Genomic DNA, 22,881 nt, shown 5'->3' on the forward strand with positions numbered 1-22,881 from the left:
AAACTGTAAAAAGCCCTCTGAGAAAGCCCCCCTCTAACCTTTGATAGTAAGCTTTTCTGTAGTCTGCCTGTTGATGTATTTTCCGTTTGAACTGTGCACAACATGAAGAGACGGAACACTGGCGGCTTGTCACAATGCCCCCCGATGACATCACAATAGCGCTGCTGCCTAGAAAACAAGCTGCGCAGAAGAAGTTGTTCTTTGGGTGGGAGGGTGGGCTAGTGGAAGGAGGGGGCAATCTCTTTTTTTCCCGGGTGGTAGGGGGATGACAGGAGAAGGGAAGCGGGTGGTGAGAAAGGTACAGAGGGCAGGGTTTGGGGGCTGGGAAGGAAAGGGAAAAGATTAGGGTTTGGGGATGATGAAAGGGCTTTCTACGGGTAAGGATGGCAAAGGGTGGCAGTGACGGAAAGTCAGGCAACCTGTCCTGTCCGTCTTTTTGTATCGTGAATTGGAAAGACTGCAAGGGGGAGGGGAGTTGCTTGCGCCCTAAAGGAGGAGTTATTCAGATTCATTGCAGTGGGCGGCGGCTGCAAAACGCACCATTCTTCTTGTTTTGGCTCTGCAAAGCAGCCTTTTCAAGGGTTGGCTTGGGTGACAAAATGTCTTGTGTAGGCGTGGGTTTGTCTCCCTCTCGCTCTCTCTCCCTAAGATGTGTCCGGCATAGGCCAGGGTGCCACTCGAGGCCCAAACCAATTCTGGTTATCGCTTCTCGGCCTTTTGGCTAAGATCAAGTGTAGTGTTGTTCGAAGAGGTGGTTTAAGCTCCAGGCCACCTTAGTACAATGATACAATGCACACTGGAAGGTTGCGCTTGCTAGTACTCTGGGTGGATAGTATATTCATCAAGAGGAAAACATGGCCCTACCAGGATCGAGGCTATTAGACTGAGTAAGGGTGGGGGGCTATGGTACAACGTGCCCCAGGACTGACGACCCTGGAGTGAGTCTGAGCTTGCTGGCTTGGGACCCCGGCAAGCCTTGGGCTCTGTAGCACACCGTACCTTGCCTTTTCATACTTTTTGAGCATATTACCCTATCCTGGCCTTCTGGCTAGGAAGGGAAATTTTTATAATCCCGGTCGGAGGTCTGGTCAGCTTTGGGCTGAGAAACTAACACCCGGTTGGAGGTCCGGGTCAGCTTCGGCTGAGAAACCAACACCCGGTTGGAGGTCTGGGTCAGCTTCGGCTGAGAAACCAACACCCGGTTGGAGGTCCGGTTAGCCTTGGGCTGAGAAACCAACACCGGTTGACGGTCCGGGCAGTTTCGGCTGCGAAACCAACAACTAGTAGCTCTCTACTCCACTTGGGTAAGATGCCTGGGTGGACGCTGGGAGCAACAACAAGGCTCAACCAGGCTTCGGCTTGGGGGAGCACCGAAGATCCCTGACCCTTGCTGTGGCCTTCTGGCTCGGAGGGACGGGGTTGATTTTTGGGGACCCTCTCCTCACGGTGGGGTCCACACGAATCCTAGCCTTTGCACTGTTTTTGGTGTGACTTCGGTCATGCATTTTTTGTGGTGCTTTGGAAAGCTTCATTAAATCAAAAATCTGTTCTTATCAGTTTAATATCTGATACGTCCCCTATCTGGGGACCATATATTAAATGGATTTTTAGAACAGGGAGATGGAAAAAGAGCTTGCTCTGTCCACTCCACGCATTGACCTGGTATTGCAGTACCTCCAGGAACGGTGCACCCCTTCTTAACCCAGTTTCCAAAAGCAGAACTCAATTCACCTGATTCATATTAGCCCGATTTAATGAATTGGAAGAAAGCATACGTCTTCATATGCACCTCAATTTGGCCCATTCACTTTTCACACTTCCTCCTTTTGTTTTTTATCTTTCACACTTTTGACTTTCTTTATTCATCCAAATAGCAAACTCATCACCACTCAACCTGACCAACTCGGCTATGTCCCCGTGCTGCAGTTCTCTGTCTTATCTAGATCATTTGCAATTGAATGGAATAGATCCCTTTTGGACAAAGTGGATTCACCTGCTGCTGCAGTGACCACAGGTGTGATAACATCTAGAATTGGCATCTGGTGCGATCTCTCCGCTTCCACTCCAAAGAAAGTTACCTGTTTATTCCTATCATGCATTGGTTTTTGGGGTTTTCTTTGAGTAATGATGATCTCTTTAGTAGTCTGTTGGCGCCCTCTCCTGGAGGAATAGTTTGCTTGCTCTTGGACATTCTAAAAGAGAGGTCATGATAGACATTGAGCTTCTGAGCTCAATTGGGGACAGTCATGGGTGATGAATGTTTGCAACCTACTGCGAAGCCTCATACCGCAATATAAGGAACGTCAAATACTAAGAAAGGGCGGCCTATGAAAGAATTACTACTTTCAATAAGTACACTTAAACGGCTAATTGGGAATAGAAAAACTGTAAAAAGCCCTCTGAGAAAGCCCCCCTCTAACCTTTGATAGTAAGCTTTTCTGTAGTCTGCCTGTTGATGTATTTTCCGTTTGAACTGTGCACAACATGAAGAGACGGAACACTGGCGGCTTGTCACAATGCCCCCCGATGACATCACAATAGCGCTGCTGCCTAGAAAACAAGCTGCGCAGAAGAAGTTGTTCTTTGGGTGGGAGGGTGGGCTAGTGGAAGGAGGGGGCAATCTCTTTTTTTCCCGGGTGGTAGGGGGATGACAGGAGAAGGGAAGCGGGTGGTGAGAAAGGTACAGAGGGCAGGGTTTGGGGGCTGGGAAGGAAAGGGAAAAGATTAGGGTTTGGGGATGATGAAAGGGCTTTCTACGGGTAAGGATGGCAAAGGGTGGCAGTGACGGAAAGTCAGGCAACCTGTCCTGTCCGTCTTTTTGTATCGTGAATTGGAAAGACTGCAAGGGGGAGGGGAGTTGCTTGCGCCCTAAAGGAGGAGTTATTCAGATTCATTGCAGTGGGCGGCGGCTGCAAAACGCACCATTCTTCTTGTTTTGGCTCTGCAAAGCAGCCTTTTCAAGGGTTGGCTTGGGTGACAAAATGTCTTGTGTAGGCGTGGGTTTGTCTCCCTCTCGCTCTCTCTCCCTAAGATGTGTCCGGCATAGGCCAGGGTGCCACTCGAGGCCCAAACCAATTCTGGTTATCGCTTCTCGGCCTTTTGGCTAAGATCAAGTGTAGTATCTGTTCTTATCAGTTTAATATCTGATACGTCCCCTATCTGGGGACCATATATTAAATGGATTTTTAGAACAGGGAGATGGAAAAAGAGCTTGCTCTGTCCACTCCACGCATTGACCTGGTATTGCAGTACCTCCAGGAACGGTGCACCCCTTCTTAACCCAGTTTCCAAAAGCAGAACTCAATTCACCTGATTCATATTAGCCCGATTTAATGAATTGGAAGAAAGCATACGTCTTCATATGCACCTCAATTTGGCCCATTCACTTTTCACACTTCCTCCTTTTGTTTTTTATCTTTCACACTTTTGACTTTCTTTATTCATCCAAATAGCAAACTCATCACCACTCAACCTGACCAACTCGGCTATGTCCCCGTGCTGCAGTTCTCTGTCTTATCTAGATCATTTGCAATTGAATGGAATAGATCCCTTTTGGACAAAGTGGATTCACCTGCTGCTGCAGTGACCACAGGTGTGATAACATCTAGAATTGGCATCTGGTGCGATCTCTCCGCTTCCACTCCAAAGAAAGTTACCTGTTTATTCCTATCATGCATTGGTTTTTGGGGTTTTCTTTGAGTAATGATGATCTCTTTAGTAGTCTGTTGGCGCCCTCTCCTGGAGGAATAGTTTGCTTGCTCTTGGACATTCTAAAAGAGAGGTCATGATAGACATTGAGCTTCTGAGCTCAATTGGGGACAGTCATGGGTGATGAATGTTTGCAACCTACTGCGAAGCCTCATACCGCAATATAAGGAACGTCAAATACTAAGAAAGGGCGGCCTATGAAAGAATTACTACTTTCAATAAGTACACTTAAACGGCTAATTGGGAATAGAAAAACTGTAAAAAGCCCTCTGAGAAAGCCCCCCTCTAACCTTTGATAGTAAGCTTTTCTGTAGTCTGCCTGTTGATGTATTTTCCGTTTGAACTGTGCACAACATGAAGAGACGGAACACTGGCGGCTTGTCACAATGCCCCCCGATGACATCACAATAGCGCTGCTGCCTAGAAAACAAGCTGCGCAGAAGAAGTTGTTCTTTGGGTGGGAGGGTGGGCTAGTGGAAGGAGGGGGCAATCTCTTTTTTTCCCGGGTGGTAGGGGGATGACAGGAGAAGGGAAGCGGGTGGTGAGAAAGGTACAGAGGGCAGGGTTTGGGGGCTGGGAAGGAAAGGGAAAAGATTAGGGTTTGGGGATGATGAAAGGGCTTTCTACGGGTAAGGATGGCAAAGGGTGGCAGTGACGGAAAGTCAGGCAACCTGTCCTGTCCGTCTTTTTGTATCGTGAATTGGAAAGACTGCAAGGGGGAGGGGAGTTGCTTGCGCCCTAAAGGAGGAGTTATTCAGATTCATTGCAGTGGGCGGCGGCTGCAAAACGCACCATTCTTCTTGTTTTGGCTCTGCAAAGCAGCCTTTTCAAGGGTTGGCTTGGGTGACAAAATGTCTTGTGTAGGCGTGGGTTTGTCTCCCTCTCGCTCTCTCTCCCTAAGATGTGTCCGGCATAGGCCAGGGTGCCACTCGAGGCCCAAACCAATTCTGGTTATCGCTTCTCGGCCTTTTGGCTAAGATCAAGTGTAGTATCTGTTCTTATCAGTTTAATATCTGATACGTCCCCTATCTGGGGACCATATATTAAATGGATTTTTAGAACAGGGAGATGGAAAAAGAGCTTGCTCTGTCCACTCCACGCATTGACCTGGTATTGCAGTACCTCCAGGAACGGTGCACCCCTTCTTAACCCAGTTTCCAAAAGCAGAACTCAATTCACCTGATTCATATTAGCCCGATTTAATGAATTGGAAGAAAGCATACGTCTTCATATGCACCTCAATTTGGCCCATTCACTTTTCACACTTCCTCCTTTTGTTTTTTATCTTTCACACTTTTGACTTTCTTTATTCATCCAAATAGCAAACTCATCACCACTCAACCTGACCAACTCGGCTATGTCCCCGTGCTGCAGTTCTCTGTCTTATCTAGATCATTTGCAATTGAATGGAATAGATCCCTTTTGGACAAAGTGGATTCACCTGCTGCTGCAGTGACCACAGGTGTGATAACATCTAGAATTGGCATCTGGTGCGATCTCTCCGCTTCCACTCCAAAGAAAGTTACCTGTTTATTCCTATCATGCATTGGTTTTTGGGGTTTTCTTTGAGTAATGATGATCTCTTTAGTAGTCTGTTGGCGCCCTCTCCTGGAGGAATAGTTTGCTTGCTCTTGGACATTCTAAAAGAGAGGTCATGATAGACATTGAGCTTCTGAGCTCAATTGGGGACAGTCATGGGTGATGAATGTTTGCAACCTACTGCGAAGCCTCATACCGCAATATAAGGAACGTCAAATACTAAGAAAGGGCGGCCTATGAAAGAATTACTACTTTCAATAAGTACACTTAAACGGCTAATTGGGAATAGAAAAACTGTAAAAAGCCCTCTGAGAAAGCCCCCCTCTAACCTTTGATAGTAAGCTTTTCTGTAGTCTGCCTGTTGATGTATTTTCCGTTTGAACTGTGCACAACATGAAGAGACGGAACACTGGCGGCTTGTCACAATGCCCCCCGATGACATCACAATAGCGCTGCTGCCTAGAAAACAAGCTGCGCAGAAGAAGTTGTTCTTTGGGTGGGAGGGTGGGCTAGTGGAAGGAGGGGGCAATCTCTTTTTTTCCCGGGTGGTAGGGGGATGACAGGAGAAGGGAAGCGGGTGGTGAGAAAGGTACAGAGGGCAGGGTTTGGGGGCTGGGAAGGAAAGGGAAAAGATTAGGGTTTGGGGATGATGAAAGGGCTTTCTACGGGTAAGGATGGCAAAGGGTGGCAGTGACGGAAAGTCAGGCAACCTGTCCTGTCCGTCTTTTTGTATCGTGAATTGGAAAGACTGCAAGGGGGAGGGGAGTTGCTTGCGCCCTAAAGGAGGAGTTATTCAGATTCATTGCAGTGGGCGGCGGCTGCAAAACGCACCATTCTTCTTGTTTTGGCTCTGCAAAGCAGCCTTTTCAAGGGTTGGCTTGGGTGACAAAATGTCTTGTGTAGGCGTGGGTTTGTCTCCCTCTCGCTCTCTCTCCCTAAGATGTGTCCGGCATAGGCCAGGGTGCCACTCGAGGCCCAAACCAATTCTGGTTATCGCTTCTCGGCCTTTTGGCTAAGATCAAGTGTAGTATCTGTTCTTATCAGTTTAATATCTGATACGTCCCCTATCTGGGGACCATATATTAAATGGATTTTTAGAACAGGGAGATGGAAAAAGAGCTTGCTCTGTCCACTCCACGCATTGACCTGGTATTGCAGTACCTCCAGGAACGGTGCACCCCTTCTTAACCCAGTTTCCAAAAGCAGAACTCAATTCACCTGATTCATATTAGCCCGATTTAATGAATTGGAAGAAAGCATACGTCTTCATATGCACCTCAATTTGGCCCATTCACTTTTCACACTTCCTCCTTTTGTTTTTTATCTTTCACACTTTTGACTTTCTTTATTCATCCAAATAGCAAACTCATCACCACTCAACCTGACCAACTCGGCTATGTCCCCGTGCTGCAGTTCTCTGTCTTATCTAGATCATTTGCAATTGAATGGAATAGATCCCTTTTGGACAAAGTGGATTCACCTGCTGCTGCAGTGACCACAGGTGTGATAACATCTAGAATTGGCATCTGGTGCGATCTCTCCGCTTCCACTCCAAAGAAAGTTACCTGTTTATTCCTATCATGCATTGGTTTTTGGGGTTTTCTTTGAGTAATGATGATCTCTTTAGTAGTCTGTTGGCGCCCTCTCCTGGAGGAATAGTTTGCTTGCTCTTGGACATTCTAAAAGAGAGGTCATGATAGACATTGAGCTTCTGAGCTCAATTGGGGACAGTCATGGGTGATGAATGTTTGCAACCTACTGCGAAGCCTCATACCGCAATATAAGGAACGTCAAATACTAAGAAAGGGCGGCCTATGAAAGAATTACTACTTTCAATAAGTACACTTAAACGGCTAATTGGGAATAGAAAAACTGTAAAAAGCCCTCTGAGAAAGCCCCCCTCTAACCTTTGATAGTAAGCTTTTCTGTAGTCTGCCTGTTGATGTATTTTCCGTTTGAACTGTGCACAACATGAAGAGACGGAACACTGGCGGCTTGTCACAATGCCCCCCGATGACATCACAATAGCGCTGCTGCCTAGAAAACAAGCTGCGCAGAAGAAGTTGTTCTTTGGGTGGGAGGGTGGGCTAGTGGAAGGAGGGGGCAATCTCTTTTTTTCCCGGGTGGTAGGGGGATGACAGGAGAAGGGAAGCGGGTGGTGAGAAAGGTACAGAGGGCAGGGTTTGGGGGCTGGGAAGGAAAGGGAAAAGATTAGGGTTTGGGGATGATGAAAGGGCTTTCTACGGGTAAGGATGGCAAAGGGTGGCAGTGACGGAAAGTCAGGCAACCTGTCCTGTCCGTCTTTTTGTATCGTGAATTGGAAAGACTGCAAGGGGGAGGGGAGTTGCTTGCGCCCTAAAGGAGGAGTTATTCAGATTCATTGCAGTGGGCGGCGGCTGCAAAACGCACCATTCTTCTTGTTTTGGCTCTGCAAAGCAGCCTTTTCAAGGGTTGGCTTGGGTGACAAAATGTCTTGTGTAGGCGTGGGTTTGTCTCCCTCTCGCTCTCTCTCCCTAAGATGTGTCCGGCATAGGCCAGGGTGCCACTCGAGGCCCAAACCAATTCTGGTTATCGCTTCTCGGCCTTTTGGCTAAGATCAAGTGTAGTATCTGTTCTTATCAGTTTAATATCTGATACGTCCCCTATCTGGGGACCATATATTAAATGGATTTTTAGAACAGGGAGATGGAAAAAGAGCTTGCTCTGTCCACTCCACGCATTGACCTGGTATTGCAGTACCTCCAGGAACGGTGCACCCCTTCTTAACCCAGTTTCCAAAAGCAGAACTCAATTCACCTGATTCATATTAGCCCGATTTAATGAATTGGAAGAAAGCATACGTCTTCATATGCACCTCAATTTGGCCCATTCACTTTTCACACTTCCTCCTTTTGTTTTTTATCTTTCACACTTTTGACTTTCTTTATTCATCCAAATAGCAAACTCATCACCACTCAACCTGACCAACTCGGCTATGTCCCCGTGCTGCAGTTCTCTGTCTTATCTAGATCATTTGCAATTGAATGGAATAGATCCCTTTTGGACAAAGTGGATTCACCTGCTGCTGCAGTGACCACAGGTGTGATAACATCTAGAATTGGCATCTGGTGCGATCTCTCCGCTTCCACTCCAAAGAAAGTTACCTGTTTATTCCTATCATGCATTGGTTTTTGGGGTTTTCTTTGAGTAATGATGATCTCTTTAGTAGTCTGTTGGCGCCCTCTCCTGGAGGAATAGTTTGCTTGCTCTTGGACATTCTAAAAGAGAGGTCATGATAGACATTGAGCTTCTGAGCTCAATTGGGGACAGTCATGGGTGATGAATGTTTGCAACCTACTGCGAAGCCTCATACCGCAATATAAGGAACGTCAAATACTAAGAAAGGGCGGCCTATGAAAGAATTACTACTTTCAATAAGTACACTTAAACGGCTAATTGGGAATAGAAAAACTGTAAAAAGCCCTCTGAGAAAGCCCCCCTCTAACCTTTGATAGTAAGCTTTTCTGTAGTCTGCCTGTTGATGTATTTTCCGTTTGAACTGTGCACAACATGAAGAGACGGAACACTGGCGGCTTGTCACAATGCCCCCCGATGACATCACAATAGCGCTGCTGCCTAGAAAACAAGCTGCGCAGAAGAAGTTGTTCTTTGGGTGGGAGGGTGGGCTAGTGGAAGGAGGGGGCAATCTCTTTTTTTCCCGGGTGGTAGGGGGATGACAGGAGAAGGGAAGCGGGTGGTGAGAAAGGTACAGAGGGCAGGGTTTGGGGGCTGGGAAGGAAAGGGAAAAGATTAGGGTTTGGGGATGATGAAAGGGCTTTCTACGGGTAAGGATGGCAAAGGGTGGCAGTGACGGAAAGTCAGGCAACCTGTCCTGTCCGTCTTTTTGTATCGTGAATTGGAAAGACTGCAAGGGGGAGGGGAGTTGCTTGCGCCCTAAAGGAGGAGTTATTCAGATTCATTGCAGTGGGCGGCGGCTGCAAAACGCACCATTCTTCTTGTTTTGGCTCTGCAAAGCAGCCTTTTCAAGGGTTGGCTTGGGTGACAAAATGTCTTGTGTAGGCGTGGGTTTGTCTCCCTCTCGCTCTCTCTCCCTAAGATGTGTCCGGCATAGGCCAGGGTGCCACTCGAGGCCCAAACCAATTCTGGTTATCGCTTCTCGGCCTTTTGGCTAAGATCAAGTGTAGTGTTGTTCGAAAAGGTGGTTTAAGCTCCAGGCCACCTTAGTACAATGATACAATGCACACTGGAAGGTTGCGCTTGCTAGTACTCCGGGTGGATAGTATATTCATCTAGTGGAAAACATGGCCCTACCAGGATCGAGGCTATTAGACTGAGTAAGGATGGGGGGCTATGGTACAACGTGCCCCAGGACTGACGACCCTGGAGTGAGTCTGAGCTTGCTGGCTTGGGACCCCGGCAAGCCTTGGGCTCTGTAGCACACCGTACCTTGCCTTTTCATACTTTTTGAGCATATTACCCTATCCCGGCCTTCTGGCTAGGAAGGGAAATTTTTATAATCCCGGTTGGAGGTCTGGTCAGCTTTGGGCTGAGAAACTAACACCTGGTTGGAGGTCCGGGTCAGCTTCGGCTGAGAAACCAACACCCGGTTGGAGGTCTGGGTCAGCTTCGGCTGAGAAACCAACACCCGGTTGGAGGTCCGGTTAGCCTTGGGCTGAGAAACCAACACCGGTTGACGGTCCGGGCAGTTTCGGCTGCGAAACCAACAACTAGTAGCTCTCTACTCCACTTGGGTAAGATGCCTGGGTGGACGCTGGGAGCAACGACAAGGCTCAACCAGGCTTCGGCTTGGGGGAGCACCGAAGATCCCTGACCCTTGCTGTGGCCTTCTGGCTCGGAGGGACGGGGTTGATTTTTGGGGACCCTCTCCTCACGGTGGGATCCACACGAATCCTAGCCTTTGCACTGTTTTTGGTGTGACTTCGGTCATGCATTTTTTGTGGTGCTTTGGAAAGCTTCATTAAATCAAAAATCTGTTCTTATCAGTTTAATATCTGATACGTCCCCTATCTGGGGACCATATATTAAATGGATTTTTAGAACAGGGAGATGGAAAAAGAGCTTGCTCTGTCCACTCCACGCATTGACCTGGTATTGCAGTACCTCCAGGAACGGTGCACCCCTTCTTAACCCAGTTTCCAAAAGCAGAACTCAATTCACCTGATTCATATTAGCCCGATTTAATGAATTGGAAGAAAGCATACGTCTTCATATGCACCTCAATTTGGCCCATTCACTTTTCACACTTCCTCCTTTTGTTTTTTATCTTTCACACTTTTGACTTTCTTTATTCATCCAAATAGCAAACTCATCACCACTCAACCTGACCAACTCGGCTATGTCCCCGTGCTGCAGTTCTCTGTCTTATCTAGATCATTTGCAATTGAATGGAATAGATCCCTTTTGGACAAAGTGGATTCACCTGCTGCTGCAGTGACCACAGGTGTGATAACATCTAGAATTGGCATCTGGTGCGATCTCTCCGCTTCCACTCCAAAGAAAGTTACCTGTTTATTCCTATCATGCATTGGTTTTTGGGGTTTTCTTTGAGTAATGATGATCTCTTTAGTAGTCTGTTGGCGCCCTCTCCTGGAGGAATAGTTTGCTTGCTCTTGGACATTCTAAAAGAGAGGTCATGATAGACATTGAGCTTCTGAGCTCAATTGGGGACAGTCATGGGTGATGAATGTTTGCAACCTACTGCGAAGCCTCATACCGCAATATAAGGAACGTCAAATACTAAGAAAGGGCGGCCTATGAAAGAATTACTACTTTCAATAAGTACACTTAAACGGCTAATTGGGAATAGAAAAACTGTAAAAAGCCCTCTGAGAAAGCCCCCCTCTAACCTTTGATAGTAAGCTTTTCTGTAGTCTGCCTGTTGATGTATTTTCCGTTTGAACTGTGCACAACATGAAGAGACGGAACACTGGCGGCTTGTCACAATGCCCCCCGATGACATCACAATAGCGCTGCTGCCTAGAAAACAAGCTGCGCAGAAGAAGTTGTTCTTTGGGTGGGAGGGTGGGCTAGTGGAAGGAGGGGGCAATCTCTTTTTTTCCCGGGTGGTAGGGGGATGACAGGAGAAGGGAAGCGGGTGGTGAGAAAGGTACAGAGGGCAGGGTTTGGGGGCTGGGAAGGAAAGGGAAAAGATTAGGGTTTGGGGATGATGAAAGGGCTTTCTACGGGTAAGGATGGCAAAGGGTGGCAGTGACGGAAAGTCAGGCAACCTGTCCTGTCCGTCTTTTTGTATCGTGAATTGGAAAGACTGCAAGGGGGAGGGGAGTTGCTTGCGCCCTAAAGGAGGAGTTATTCAGATTCATTGCAGTGGGGGGCGGCGGCTGCAAAACGCACCATTCTTCTTGTTTTGGCTCTGCAAAGCAGCCTTTTCAAGGGTTGGCTTGGGTGACAAAATGTCTTGTGTAGGCGTGGGTTTGTCTCCCTCTCGCTCTCTCTCCCTAAGATGTGTCCGGCATAGGCCAGGGTGCCACTCGAGGCCCAAACCAATTCTGGTTATCGCTTCTCGGCCTTTTGGCTAAGATCAAGTGTAGTATCTGTTCTTATCAGTTTAATATCTGATACGTCCCCTATCTGGGGACCATATATTAAATGGATTTTTAGAACAGGGAGATGGAAAAAGAGCTTGCTCTGTCCACTCCACGCATTGACCTGGTATTGCAGTACCTCCAGGAACGGTGCACCCCTTCTTAACCCAGTTTCCAAAAGCAGAACTCAATTCACCTGATTCATATTAGCCCGATTTAATGAATTGGAAGAAAGCATACGTCTTCATATGCACCTCAATTTGGCCCATTCACTTTTCACACTTCCTCCTTTTGTTTTTTATCTTTCACACTTTTGACTTTCTTTATTCATCCAAATAGCAAACTCATCACCACTCAACCTGACCAACTCGGCTATGTCCCCGTGCTGCAGTTCTCTGTCTTATCTAGATCATTTGCAATTGAATGGAATAGATCCCTTTTGGACAAAGTGGATTCACCTGCTGCTGCAGTGACCACAGGTGTGATAACATCTAGAATTGGCATCTGGTGCGATCTCTCCGCTTCCACTCCAAAGAAAGTTACCTGTTTATTCCTATCATGCATTGGTTTTTGGGGTTTTCTTTGAGTAATGATGATCTCTTTAGTAGTCTGTTGGCGCCCTCTCCTGGAGGAATAGTTTGCTTGCTCTTGGACATTCTAAAAGAGAGGTCATGATAGACATTGAGCTTCTGAGCTCAATTGGGGACAGTCATGGGTGATGAATGTTTGCAACCTACTGCGAAGCCTCATACCGCAATATAAGGAACGTCAAATACTAAGAAAGGGCGGCCTATGAAAGAATTACTACTTTCAATAAGTACACTTAAACGGCTAATTGGGAATAGAAAAACTGTAAAAAGCCCTCTGAGAAAGCCCCCCTCTAACCTTTGATAGTAAGCTTTTCTGTAGTCTGCCTGTTGATGTATTTTCCGTTTGAACTGTGCACAACATGAAGAGACGGAACACTGGCGGCTTGTCACAATGCCCCCCGATGACATCACAATAGCGCTGCTGCCTAGAAAACAAGCTGCGCAGAAGAAGTTGTTCTTTGGGTGGGAGGGTGGGCTAGTGGAAGGAGGGGGCAATCTCTTTTTTTCCCGGGTGGTAGGGGGATGACAGGAGAAGGGAAGCGGGTGGTGAGAAAGGTACAGAGGGCAGGGTTTGGGGGCTGGGAAGGAAAGGGAAAAGATTAGGGTTTGGGGATGATGAAAGGGCTTTCTACGGGTAAGGATGGCAAAGGGTGGCAGTGACGGAAAGTCAGGCAACCTGTCCTGTCCGTCTTTTTGTATCGTGAATTGGAAAGACTGCAAGGGGGAGGGGAGTTGCTTGCGCCCTAAAGGAGGAGTTATTCAGATTCATTGCAGTGGGGGGCGGCGGCTGCAAAACGCACCATTCTTCTTGTTTTGGCTCTGCAAAGCAGCCTTTTCAAGGGTTGGCTTGGGTGACAAAATGTCTTGTGTAGGCGTGGGTTTGTCTCCCTCTCGCTCTCTCTCCCTAAGATGTGTCCGGCATAGGCCAGGGTGCCACTCGAGGCCCAAACCAATTCTGGTTATCGCTTCTCGGCCTTTTGGCTAAGATCAAGTGTAGTATCTGTTCTTATCAGTTTAATATCTGATACGTCCCCTATCTGGGGACCATATATTAAATGGATTTTTAGAACAGGGAGATGGAAAAAGAGCTTGCTCTGTCCACTCCACGCATTGACCTGGTATTGCAGTACCTCCAGGAACGGTGCACCCCTTCTTAACCCAGTTTCCAAAAGCAGAACTCAATTCACCTGATTCATATTAGCCCGATTTAATGAATTGGAAGAAAGCATACGTCTTCATATGCACCTCAATTTGGCCCATTCACTTTTCACACTTCCTCCTTTTGTTTTTTATCTTTCACACTTTTGACTTTCTTTATTCATCCAAATAGCAAACTCATCACCACTCAACCTGACCAACTCGGCTATGTCCCCGTGCTGCAGTTCTCTGTCTTATCTAGATCATTTGCAATTGAATGGAATAGATCCCTTTTGGACAAAGTGGATTCACCTGCTGCTGCAGTGACCACAGGTGTGATAACATCTAGAATTGGCATCTGGTGCGATCTCTCCGCTTCCACTCCAAAGAAAGTTACCTGTTTATTCCTATCATGCATTGGTTTTTGGGGTTTTCTTTGAGTAATGATGATCTCTTTAGTAGTCTGTTGGCGCCCTCTCCTGGAGGAATAGTTTGCTTGCTCTTGGACATTCTAAAAGAGAGGTCATGATAGACATTGAGCTTCTGAGCTCAATTGGGGACAGTCATGGGTGATGAATGTTTGCAACCTACTGCGAAGCCTCATACCGCAATATAAGGAACGTCAAATACTAAGAAAGGGCGGCCTATGAAAGAATTACTACTTTCAATAAGTACACTTAAACGGCTAATTGGGAATAGAAAAACTGTAAAAAGCCCTCTGAGAAAGCCCCCCTCTAACCTTTGATAGTAAGCTTTTCTGTAGTCTGCCTGTTGATGTATTTTCCGTTTGAACTGTGCACAACATGAAGAGACGGAACACTGGCGGCTTGTCACAATGCCCCCCGATGACATCACAATAGCGCTGCTGCCTAGAAAACAAGCTGCGCAGAAGAAGTTGTTCTTTGGGTGGGAGGGTGGGCTAGTGGAAGGAGGGGGCAATCTCTTTTTTTCCCGGGTGGTAGGGGGATGACAGGAGAAGGGAAGCGGGTGGTGAGAAAGGTACAGAGGGCAGGGTTTGGGGGCTGGGAAGGAAAGGGAAAAGATTAGGGTTTGGGGATGATGAAAGGGCTTTCTACGGGTAAGGATGGCAAAGGGTGGCAGTGACGGAAAGTCAGGCAACCTGTCCTGTCCGTCTTTTTGTATCGTGAATTGGAAAGACTGCAAGGGGGAGGGGAGTTGCTTGCGCCCTAAAGGAGGAGTTATTCAGATTCATTGCAGTGGGGGGCGGCGGCTGCAAAACGCACCATTCTTCTTGTTTTGGCTCTGCAAAGCAGCCTTTTCAAGGGTTGGCTTGGGTGACAAAATGTCTTGTGTAGGCGTGGGTTTGTCTCCCTCTCGCTCTCTCTCCCTAAGATGTGTCCGGCATAGGCCAGGGTGCCACTCGAGGCCCAAACCAATTCTGGTTATCGCTTCTCGGCCTTTTGGCTAAGATCAAGTGTAGTATCTGTTCTTATCAGTTTAATATCTGATACGTCCCCTATCTGGGGACCATATATTAAATGGATTTTTAGAACAGGGAGATGGAAAAAGAGCTTGCTCTGTCCACTCCACGCATTGACCTGGTATTGCAGTACCTCCAGGAACGGTGCACCCCTTCTTAACCCAGTTTCCAAAAGCAGAACTCAATTCACCTGATTCATATTAGCCCGATTTAATGAATTGGAAGAAAGCATACGTCTTCATATGCACCTCAATTTGGCCCATTCACTTTTCACACTTCCTCCTTTTGTTTTTTATCTTTCACACTTTTGACTTTCTTTATTCATCCAAATAGCAAACTCATCACCACTCAACCTGACCAACTCGGCTATGTCCCCGTGCTGCAGTTCTCTGTCTTATCTAGATCATTTGCAATTGAATGGAATAGATCCCTTTTGGACAAAGTGGATTCACCTGCTGCTGCAGTGACCACAGGTGTGATAACATCTAGAATTGGCATCTGGTGCGATCTCTCCGCTTCCACTCCAAAGAAAGTTACCTGTTTATTCCTATCATGCATTGGTTTTTGGGGTTTTCTTTGAGTAATGATGATCTCTTTAGTAGTCTGTTGGCGCCCTCTCCTGGAGGAATAGTTTGCTTGCTCTTGGACATTCTAAAAGAGAGGTCATGATAGACATTGAGCTTCTGAGCTCAATTGGGGACAGTCATGGGTGATGAATGTTTGCAACCTACTGCGAAGCCTCATACCGCAATATAAGGAACGTCAAATACTAAGAAAGGGCGGCCTATGAAAGAATTACTACTTTCAATAAGTACACTTAAACGGCTAATTGGGAATAGAAAAACTGTAAAAAGCCCTCTGAGAAAGCCCCCCTCTAACCTTTGATAGTAAGCTTTTCTGTAGTCTGCCTGTTGATGTATTTTCCGTTTGAACTGTGCACAACATGAAGAGACGGAACACTGGCGGCTTGTCACAATGCCCCCCGATGACATCACAATAGCGCTGCTGCCTAGAAAACAAGCTGCGCAGAAGAAGTTGTTCTTTGGGTGGGAGGGTGGGCTAGTGGAAGGAGGGGGCAATCTCTTTTTTTCCCGGGTGGTAGGGGGATGACAGGAGAAGGGAAGCGGGTGGTGAGAAAGGTACAGAGGGCAGGGTTTGGGGGCTGGGAAGGAAAGGGAAAAGATTAGGGTTTGGGGATGATGAAAGGGCTTTCTACGGGTAAGGATGGCAAAGGGTGGCAGTGACGGAAAGTCAGGCAACCTGTCCTGTCCGTCTTTTTGTATCGTGAATTGGAAAGACTGCAAGGGGGAGGGGAGTTGCTTGCGCCCTAAAGGAGGAGTTATTCAGATTCATTGCAGTGGGGGGCGGCGGCTGCAAAACGCACCATTCTTCTTGTTTTGGCTCTGCAAAGCAGCCTTTTCAAGGGTTGGCTTGGGTGACAAAATGTCTTGTGTAGGCGTGGGTTTGTCTCCCTCTCGCTCTCTCTCCCTAAGATGTGTCCGGCATAGGCCAGGGTGCCACTCGAGGCCCAAACCAATTCTGGTTATCGCTTCTCGGCCTTTTGGCTAAGATCAAGTGTAGTATCTGTTCTTATCAGTTTAATATCTGATACGTCCCCTATCTGGGGACCATATATTAAATGGATTTTTAGAACAGGGAGATGGAAAAAGAGCTTGCTCTGTCCACTCCACGCATTGACCTGGTATTGCAGTACCTCCAGGAACGGTGCACCCCTTCTTAACCCAGTTTCCAAAAGCAGAACTCAATTCACCTGATTCATATTAGCCCGATTTAATGAATTGGAAGAAAGCATACGTCTTCATATGCACCTCAATTTGGCCCATTCACTTTTCACACTTCCTCCTTTTGTTTTTTATCTTTCACACTTTTGACTTTCTTTATTCATCCAAATAGCAAACTCATCACCACTCAACCTGACCAACTCGGCTATGTCCCCGTGCTGCAGTTCTCTGTCTTATCTAGATCATTTGCAATTGAATGGAATAGATCCCTTTTGGACAAAGTGGATTCACCTGCTGCTGCAGTGACCACAGGTGTGATAACATCTAGAATTGGCATCTGGTGCGATCTCTCCGCTTCCACTCCAAAGAAAGTTACCTGTTTATTCCTATCATGCATTGGTTTTTGGGGTTTTCTTTGAGTAATGATGATCTCTTTAGTAGTCTGTTGGCGCCCTCTCCTGGAGGAATAGTTTGCTTGCTCTTGGACATTCTAAAAGAGAGGTCATGATAGACATTGAGCTTCTGAGCTCAATTGGGGACAGTCATGGGTGATGAATGTTTGCAACCTACTGCGAAGCCTCATACCGCAATATAAGGAACGTCAAATACTAAGAAAGGGCGGCCTATGAAAGAATTACTACTTTCAATAAGTACACTTAAACGGCTAATTGGGAATAGAAAAACTGTAAAAAGCCCTCTGAGAAAGCCCCCCTCTAACCTTTGATAGTAAGCTTTTCTGTAGTCTGCCTGTTGATGTATTTTCCGTTTGAACTGTGCACAACATGAAGAGACGGAACACTGGCGGCTTGTCACAATGCCCCCCGATGACATCACAATAGCGCTGCTGCCTAGAAAACAAGCTGCGCAGAAGAAGTTGTTCTTTGGGTGGGAGGGTGGGCTAGTGGAAGGAGGGGGCAATCTCTTTTTTTCCCGGGTGGTAGGGGGATGACAGGAGAAGGGAAGCGGGTGGTGAGAAAGGTACAGAGGGCAGGGTTTGGGGGCTGGGAAGGAAAGGGAAAAGATTAGGGTTTGGGGATGATGAAAGGGCTTTCTACGGGTAAGGATGGCAAAGGGTGGCAGTGACGGAAAGTCAGGCAACCTGTCCTGTCCGTCTTTTTGTATCGTGAATTGGAAAGACTGCAAGGGGGAGGGGAGTTGCTTGCGCCCTAAAGGAGGAGTTATTCAGATTCATTGCAGTGGGCGGCGGCTGCAAAACGCACCATTCTTCTTGTTTTGGCTCTGCAAAGCAGCCTTTTCAAGGGTTGGCTTGGGTGACAAAATGTCTTGTGTAGGCGTGGGTTTGTCTCCCTCTCGCTCTCTCTCCCTAAGATGTGTCCGGCATAGGCCAGGGTGCCACTCGAGGCCCAAACCAATTCTGGTTATCGCTTCTCGGCCTTTTGGCTAAGATCAAGTGTAGTATCTGTTCTTATCAGTTTAATATCTGATACGTCCCCTATCTGGGGACCATATATTAAATGGATTTTTAGAACAGGGAGATGGAAAAAGAGCTTGCTCTGTCCACTCCACGCATTGACCTGGTATTGCAGTACCTCCAGGAACGGTGCACCCCTTCTTAACCCAGTTTCCAAAAGCAGAACTCAATTCACCTGATTCATATTAGCCCGATTTAATGAATTGGAAGAAAGCATACGTCTTCATATGCACCTCAATTTGGCCCATTCACTTTTCACACTTCCTCCTTTTGTTTTTTATCTTTCACACTTTTGACTTTCTTTATTCATCCAAATAGCAAACTCATCACCACTCAACCTGACCAACTCGGCTATGTCCCCGTGCTGCAGTTCTCTGTCTTATCTAGATCATTTGCAATTGAATGGAATAGATCCCTTTTGGACAAAGTGGATTCACCTGCTGCTGCAGTGACCACAGGTGTGATAACATCTAGAATTGGCATCTGGTGCGATCTCTCCGCTTCCACTCCAAAGAAAGTTACCTGTTTATTCCTATCATGCATTGGTTTTTGGGGTTTTCTTTGAGTAATGATGATCTCTTTAGTAGTCTGTTGGCGCCCTCTCCTGGAGGAATAGTTTGCTTGCTCTTGGACATTCTAAAAGAGAGGTCATGATAGACATTGAGCTTCTGAGCTCAATTGGGGACAGTCATGGGTGATGAATGTTTGCAACCTACTGCGAAGCCTCATACCGCAATATAAGGAACGTCAAATACTAAGAAAGGGCGGCCTATGAAAGAATTACTACTTTCAATAAGTACACTTAAACGGCTAATTGGGAATAGAAAAACTGTAAAAAGCCCTCTGAGAAAGCCCCCCTCTAACCTTTGATAGTAAGCTTTTCTGTAGTCTGCCTGTTGATGTATTTTCCGTTTGAACTGTGCACAACATGAAGAGACGGAACACTGGCGGCTTGTCACAATGCCCCCCGATGACATCACAATAGCGCTGCTGCCTAGAAAACAAGCTGCGCAGAAGAAGTTGTTCTTTGGGTGGGAGGGTGGGCTAGTGGAAGGAGGGGGCAATCTCTTTTTTTCCCGGGTGGTAGGGGGATGACAGGAGAAGGGAAGCGGGTGGTGAGAAAGGTACAGAGGGCAGGGTTTGGGGGCTGGGAAGGAAAGGGAAAAGATTAGGGTTTGGGGATGATGAAAGGGCTTTCTACGGGTAAGGATGGCAAAGGGTGGCAGTGACGGAAAGTCAGGCAACCTGTCCTGTCCGTCTTTTTGTATCGTGAATTGGAAAGACTGCAAGGGGGAGGGGAGTTGCTTGCGCCCTAAAGGAGGAGTTATTCAGATTCATTGCAGTGGGCGGCGGCTGCAAAACGCACCATTCTTCTTGTTTTGGCTCTGCAAAGCAGCCTTTTCAAGGGTTGGCTTGGGTGACAAAATGTCTTGTGTAGGCGTGGGTTTGTCTCCCTCTCGCTCTCTCTCCCTAAGATGTGTCCGGCATAGGCCAGGGTGCCACTCGAGGCCCAAACCAATTCTGGTTATCGCTTCTCGGCCTTTTGGCTAAGATCAAGTGTAGTATCTGTTCTTATCAGTTTAATATCTGATACGTCCCCTATCTGGGGACCATATATTAAATGGATTTTTAGAACAGGGAGATGGAAAAAGAGCTTGCTCTGTCCACTCCACGCATTGACCTGGTATTGCAGTACCTCCAGGAACGGTGCACCCCTTCTTAACCCAGTTTCCAAAAGCAGAACTCAATTCACCTGATTCATATTAGCCCGATTTAATGAATTGGAAGAAAGCATACGTCTTCATATGCACCTCAATTTGGCCCATTCACTTTTCACACTTCCTCCTTTTGTTTTTTATCTTTCACACTTTTGACTTTCTTTATTCATCCAAATAGCAAACTCATCACCACTCAACCTGACCAACTCGGCTATGTCCCCGTGCTGCAGTTCTCTGTCTTATCTAGATCATTTGCAATTGAATGGAATAGATCCCTTTTGGACAAAGTGGATTCACCTGCTGCTGCAGTGACCACAGGTGTGATAACATCTAGAATTGGCATCTGGTGCGATCTCTCCGCTTCCACTCCAAAGAAAGTTACCTGTTTATTCCTATCATGCATTGGTTTTTGGGGTTTTCTTTGAGTAATGATGATCTCTTTAGTAGTCTGTTGGCGCCCTCTCCTGGAGGAATAGTTTGCTTGCTCTTGGACATTCTAAAAGAGAGGTCATGATAGACATTGAGCTTCTGAGCTCAATTGGGGACAGTCATGGGTGATGAATGTTTGCAACCTACTGCGAAGCCTCATACCGCAATATAAGGAACGTCAAATACTAAGAAAGGGCGGCCTATGAAAGAATTACTACTTTCAATAAGTACACTTAAACGGCTAATTGGGAATAGAAAAACTGTAAAAAGCCCTCTGAGAAAGCCCCCCTCTAACCTTTGATAGTAAGCTTTTCTGTAGTCTGCCTGTTGATGTATTTTCCGTTTGAACTGTGCACAACATGAAGAGACGGAACACTGGCGGCTTGTCACAATGCCCCCCGATGACATCACAATAGCGCTGCTGCCTAGAAAACAAGCTGCGCAGAAGAAGTTGTTCTTTGGGTGGGAGGGTGGGCTAGTGGAAGGAGGGGGCAATCTCTTTTTTTCCCGGGTGGTAGGGGGATGACAGGAGAAGGGAAGCGGGTGGTGAGAAAGGTACAGAGGGCAGGGTTTGGGGGCTGGGAAGGAAAGGGAAAAGATTAGGGTTTGGGGATGATGAAAGGGCTTTCTACGGGTATGGATGGCAAAGGGTGGCAGTGACGGAAAGTCAGGCAACCTGTCCTGTCCGTCTTTTTGTATCGTGAATTGGAAAGACTGCAAGGGGGAGGGGAGTTGCTTGCGCCCTAAAGGAGGAGTTATTCAGATTCATTGCAGTGGGCGGCGGCTGCAAAACGCACCATTCTTCTTGTTTTGGCTCTGCAAAGCAGCCTTTTCAAGGGTTGGCTTGGGTGACAAAATGTCTTGTGTAGGCGTGGGTTTGTCTCCCTCTCGCTCTCTCTCCCTAAGATGTGTCCGGCATAGGCCAGGGTGCCACTCGAGGCCCAAACCAATTCTGGTTATCGCTTCTCGGCCTTTTGGCTAAGATCAAGTGTAGTATCTGTTCTTATCAGTTTAATATCTGATACGTCCCCTATCTGGGGACCATATATTAAATGGATTTTTAGAACAGGGAGATGGAAAAAGAGCTTGCTCTGTCCACTCCACGCATTGACCTGGTATTGCAGTACCTCCAGGAACGGTGCACCCCTTCTTAACCCAGTTTCCAAAAGCAGAACTCAATTCACCTGATTCATATTAGCCCGATTTAATGAATTGGAAGAAAGCAAACGTCTTCATATGCACCTCAATTTGGCCCATTCACTTTTCACACTTCCTCCTTTTGTTTTTTATCTTTCACACTTTTGACTTTCTTTATTCATCCAAATAGCAAACTCATCACCACTCAACCTGACCAACTCGGCTATGTCCCCGTGCTGCAGTTCTCTGTCTTATCTAGATCATTTGCAATTGAATGGAATAGATCCCTTTTGGACAAAGTGGATTCACCTGCTGCTGCAGTGACCACAGGTGTGATAACATCTAGAATTGGCATCTGGTGCGATCTCTCCGCTTCCACTCCAAAGAAAGTTACCTGTTTATTCCTATCATGCATTGGTTTTTGGGGTTTTCTTTGAGTAATGATGATCTCTTTAGTAGTCTGTTGGCGCCCTCTCCTGGAGGAATAGTTTGCTTGCTCTTGGACATTCTAAAAGAGAGGTCATGATAGACATTGAGCTTCTGAGCTCAATTGGGGACAGTCATGGGTGATGAATGTTTGCAACCTACTGCGAAGCCTCATACCGCAATATAAGGAACGTCAAATACTAAGAAAGGGCGGCCTATGAAAGAATTACTACTTTCAATAAGTACACTTAAACGGCTAATTGGGAATAGAAAAACTGTAAAAAGCCCTCTGAGAAAGCCCCCCTCTAACCTTTGATAGTAAGCTTTTCTGTAGTCTGCCTGTTGATGTATTTTCCGTTTGAACTGTGCACAACATGAAGAGACGGAACACTGGCGGCTTGTCACAATGCCCCCCGATGACATCACAATAGCGCTGCTGCCTAGAAAACAAGCTGCGCAGAAGAAGTTGTTCTTTGGGTGGGAGGGTGGGCTAGTGGAAGGAGGGGGCAATCTCTTTTTTTCCCGGGTGGTAGGGGGATGACAGGAGAAGGGAAGCGGGTGGTGAGAAAGGTACAGAGGGCAGGGTTTGGGGGCTGGGAAGGAAAGGGAAAAGATTAGGGTTTGGGGATGATGAAAGGGCTTTCTACGGGTAAGGATGGCAAAGGGTGGCAGTGACGGAAAGTCAGGCAACCTGTCCTGTCCGTCTTTTTGTATCGTGAATTGGAAAGACTGCAAGGGGGAGGGGAGTTGCTTGCGCCCTAAAGGAGGAGTTATTCAGATTCATTGCAGTGGGCGGCGGCTGCAAAACGCACCATTCTTCTTGTTTTGGCTCTGCAAAGCAGCCTTTTCAAGGGTTGGCTTGGGTGACAAAATGTCTTGTGTAGGCGTGGGTTTGTCTCCCTCTCGCTCTCTCTCCCTAAGATGTGTCCGGCATAGGCCAGGGTGCCACTCGAGGCCCAAACCAATTCTGGTTATCGCTTCTCGGCCTTTTGGCTAAGATCAAGTGTAGTATCTGTTCT

At 47.0% G+C, this 22,881-nt stretch overlaps 13 non-coding genes and 1 pseudogene across 13 annotated transcripts; all 14 read left to right on the forward strand.

Annotated features, from left to right (window-relative positions):
* Positions 1-1,503: 1,503 nt before the first annotated feature.
* LOC142266275 (U2 spliceosomal RNA) lies at positions 1,504-1,696 on the forward strand. Its single transcript, XR_012732390.1, has one exon. It is a non-coding gene; the product is annotated as a U2 spliceosomal RNA (small nuclear RNA).
* A 1,387-nt stretch (positions 1,697-3,083) lies between these two features.
* On the forward strand, positions 3,084-3,274 carry LOC142266260 (U2 spliceosomal RNA). Its single transcript, XR_012732378.1, has one exon. It is a non-coding gene; the product is annotated as a U2 spliceosomal RNA (small nuclear RNA).
* Positions 3,275-4,661: 1,387 nt separating this feature from the next.
* LOC142266261 (U2 spliceosomal RNA) lies at positions 4,662-4,852 on the forward strand. Its single transcript, XR_012732379.1, has one exon. It is a non-coding gene; the product is annotated as a U2 spliceosomal RNA (small nuclear RNA).
* A 1,387-nt stretch (positions 4,853-6,239) lies between these two features.
* Positions 6,240-6,430, forward strand: LOC142266262 (U2 spliceosomal RNA). The gene has a single exon (XR_012732380.1). It is a non-coding gene; the product is annotated as a U2 spliceosomal RNA (small nuclear RNA).
* Positions 6,431-7,817: 1,387 nt separating this feature from the next.
* On the forward strand, positions 7,818-8,008 carry LOC142266263 (U2 spliceosomal RNA). Its single transcript, XR_012732381.1, has one exon. It is a non-coding gene; the product is annotated as a U2 spliceosomal RNA (small nuclear RNA).
* Positions 8,009-10,197: 2,189 nt separating this feature from the next.
* LOC142266276 (U2 spliceosomal RNA) lies at positions 10,198-10,390 on the forward strand. The gene has a single exon (XR_012732391.1). It is a non-coding gene; the product is annotated as a U2 spliceosomal RNA (small nuclear RNA).
* Positions 10,391-11,780: 1,390 nt separating this feature from the next.
* LOC142266265 (U2 spliceosomal RNA) lies at positions 11,781-11,971 on the forward strand. Its single transcript, XR_012732382.1, has one exon. It is a non-coding gene; the product is annotated as a U2 spliceosomal RNA (small nuclear RNA).
* A 1,390-nt stretch (positions 11,972-13,361) lies between these two features.
* Positions 13,362-13,552, forward strand: LOC142266266 (U2 spliceosomal RNA). The gene has a single exon (XR_012732383.1). It is a non-coding gene; the product is annotated as a U2 spliceosomal RNA (small nuclear RNA).
* A 1,390-nt stretch (positions 13,553-14,942) lies between these two features.
* Positions 14,943-15,133, forward strand: LOC142266267 (U2 spliceosomal RNA). The gene has a single exon (XR_012732384.1). It is a non-coding gene; the product is annotated as a U2 spliceosomal RNA (small nuclear RNA).
* Positions 15,134-16,523: 1,390 nt separating this feature from the next.
* Positions 16,524-16,714, forward strand: LOC142266268 (U2 spliceosomal RNA). Its single transcript, XR_012732385.1, has one exon. It is a non-coding gene; the product is annotated as a U2 spliceosomal RNA (small nuclear RNA).
* A 1,387-nt stretch (positions 16,715-18,101) lies between these two features.
* On the forward strand, positions 18,102-18,292 carry LOC142266271 (U2 spliceosomal RNA). The gene has a single exon (XR_012732387.1). It is a non-coding gene; the product is annotated as a U2 spliceosomal RNA (small nuclear RNA).
* Positions 18,293-19,679: 1,387 nt separating this feature from the next.
* Positions 19,680-19,870, forward strand: LOC142266272 (U2 spliceosomal RNA). Its single transcript, XR_012732388.1, has one exon. It is a non-coding gene; the product is annotated as a U2 spliceosomal RNA (small nuclear RNA).
* A 1,387-nt stretch (positions 19,871-21,257) lies between these two features.
* Positions 21,258-21,448, forward strand: LOC142266273 (U2 spliceosomal RNA). The gene has a single exon (XR_012732389.1). It is a non-coding gene; the product is annotated as a U2 spliceosomal RNA (small nuclear RNA).
* A 1,387-nt stretch (positions 21,449-22,835) lies between these two features.
* LOC142266286 (U2 spliceosomal RNA) lies at positions 22,836-22,881 on the forward strand (annotated as a pseudogene; the record flags this gene model as incomplete).

Source organism: Anomaloglossus baeobatrachus, unplaced genomic scaffold, assembly GCF_048569485.1.
Source record: "Anomaloglossus baeobatrachus isolate aAnoBae1 unplaced genomic scaffold, aAnoBae1.hap1 Scaffold_2840, whole genome shotgun sequence".
In the NCBI taxonomy this organism is placed as follows: domain Eukaryota; kingdom Metazoa; phylum Chordata; class Amphibia; order Anura; family Aromobatidae; genus Anomaloglossus; species Anomaloglossus baeobatrachus.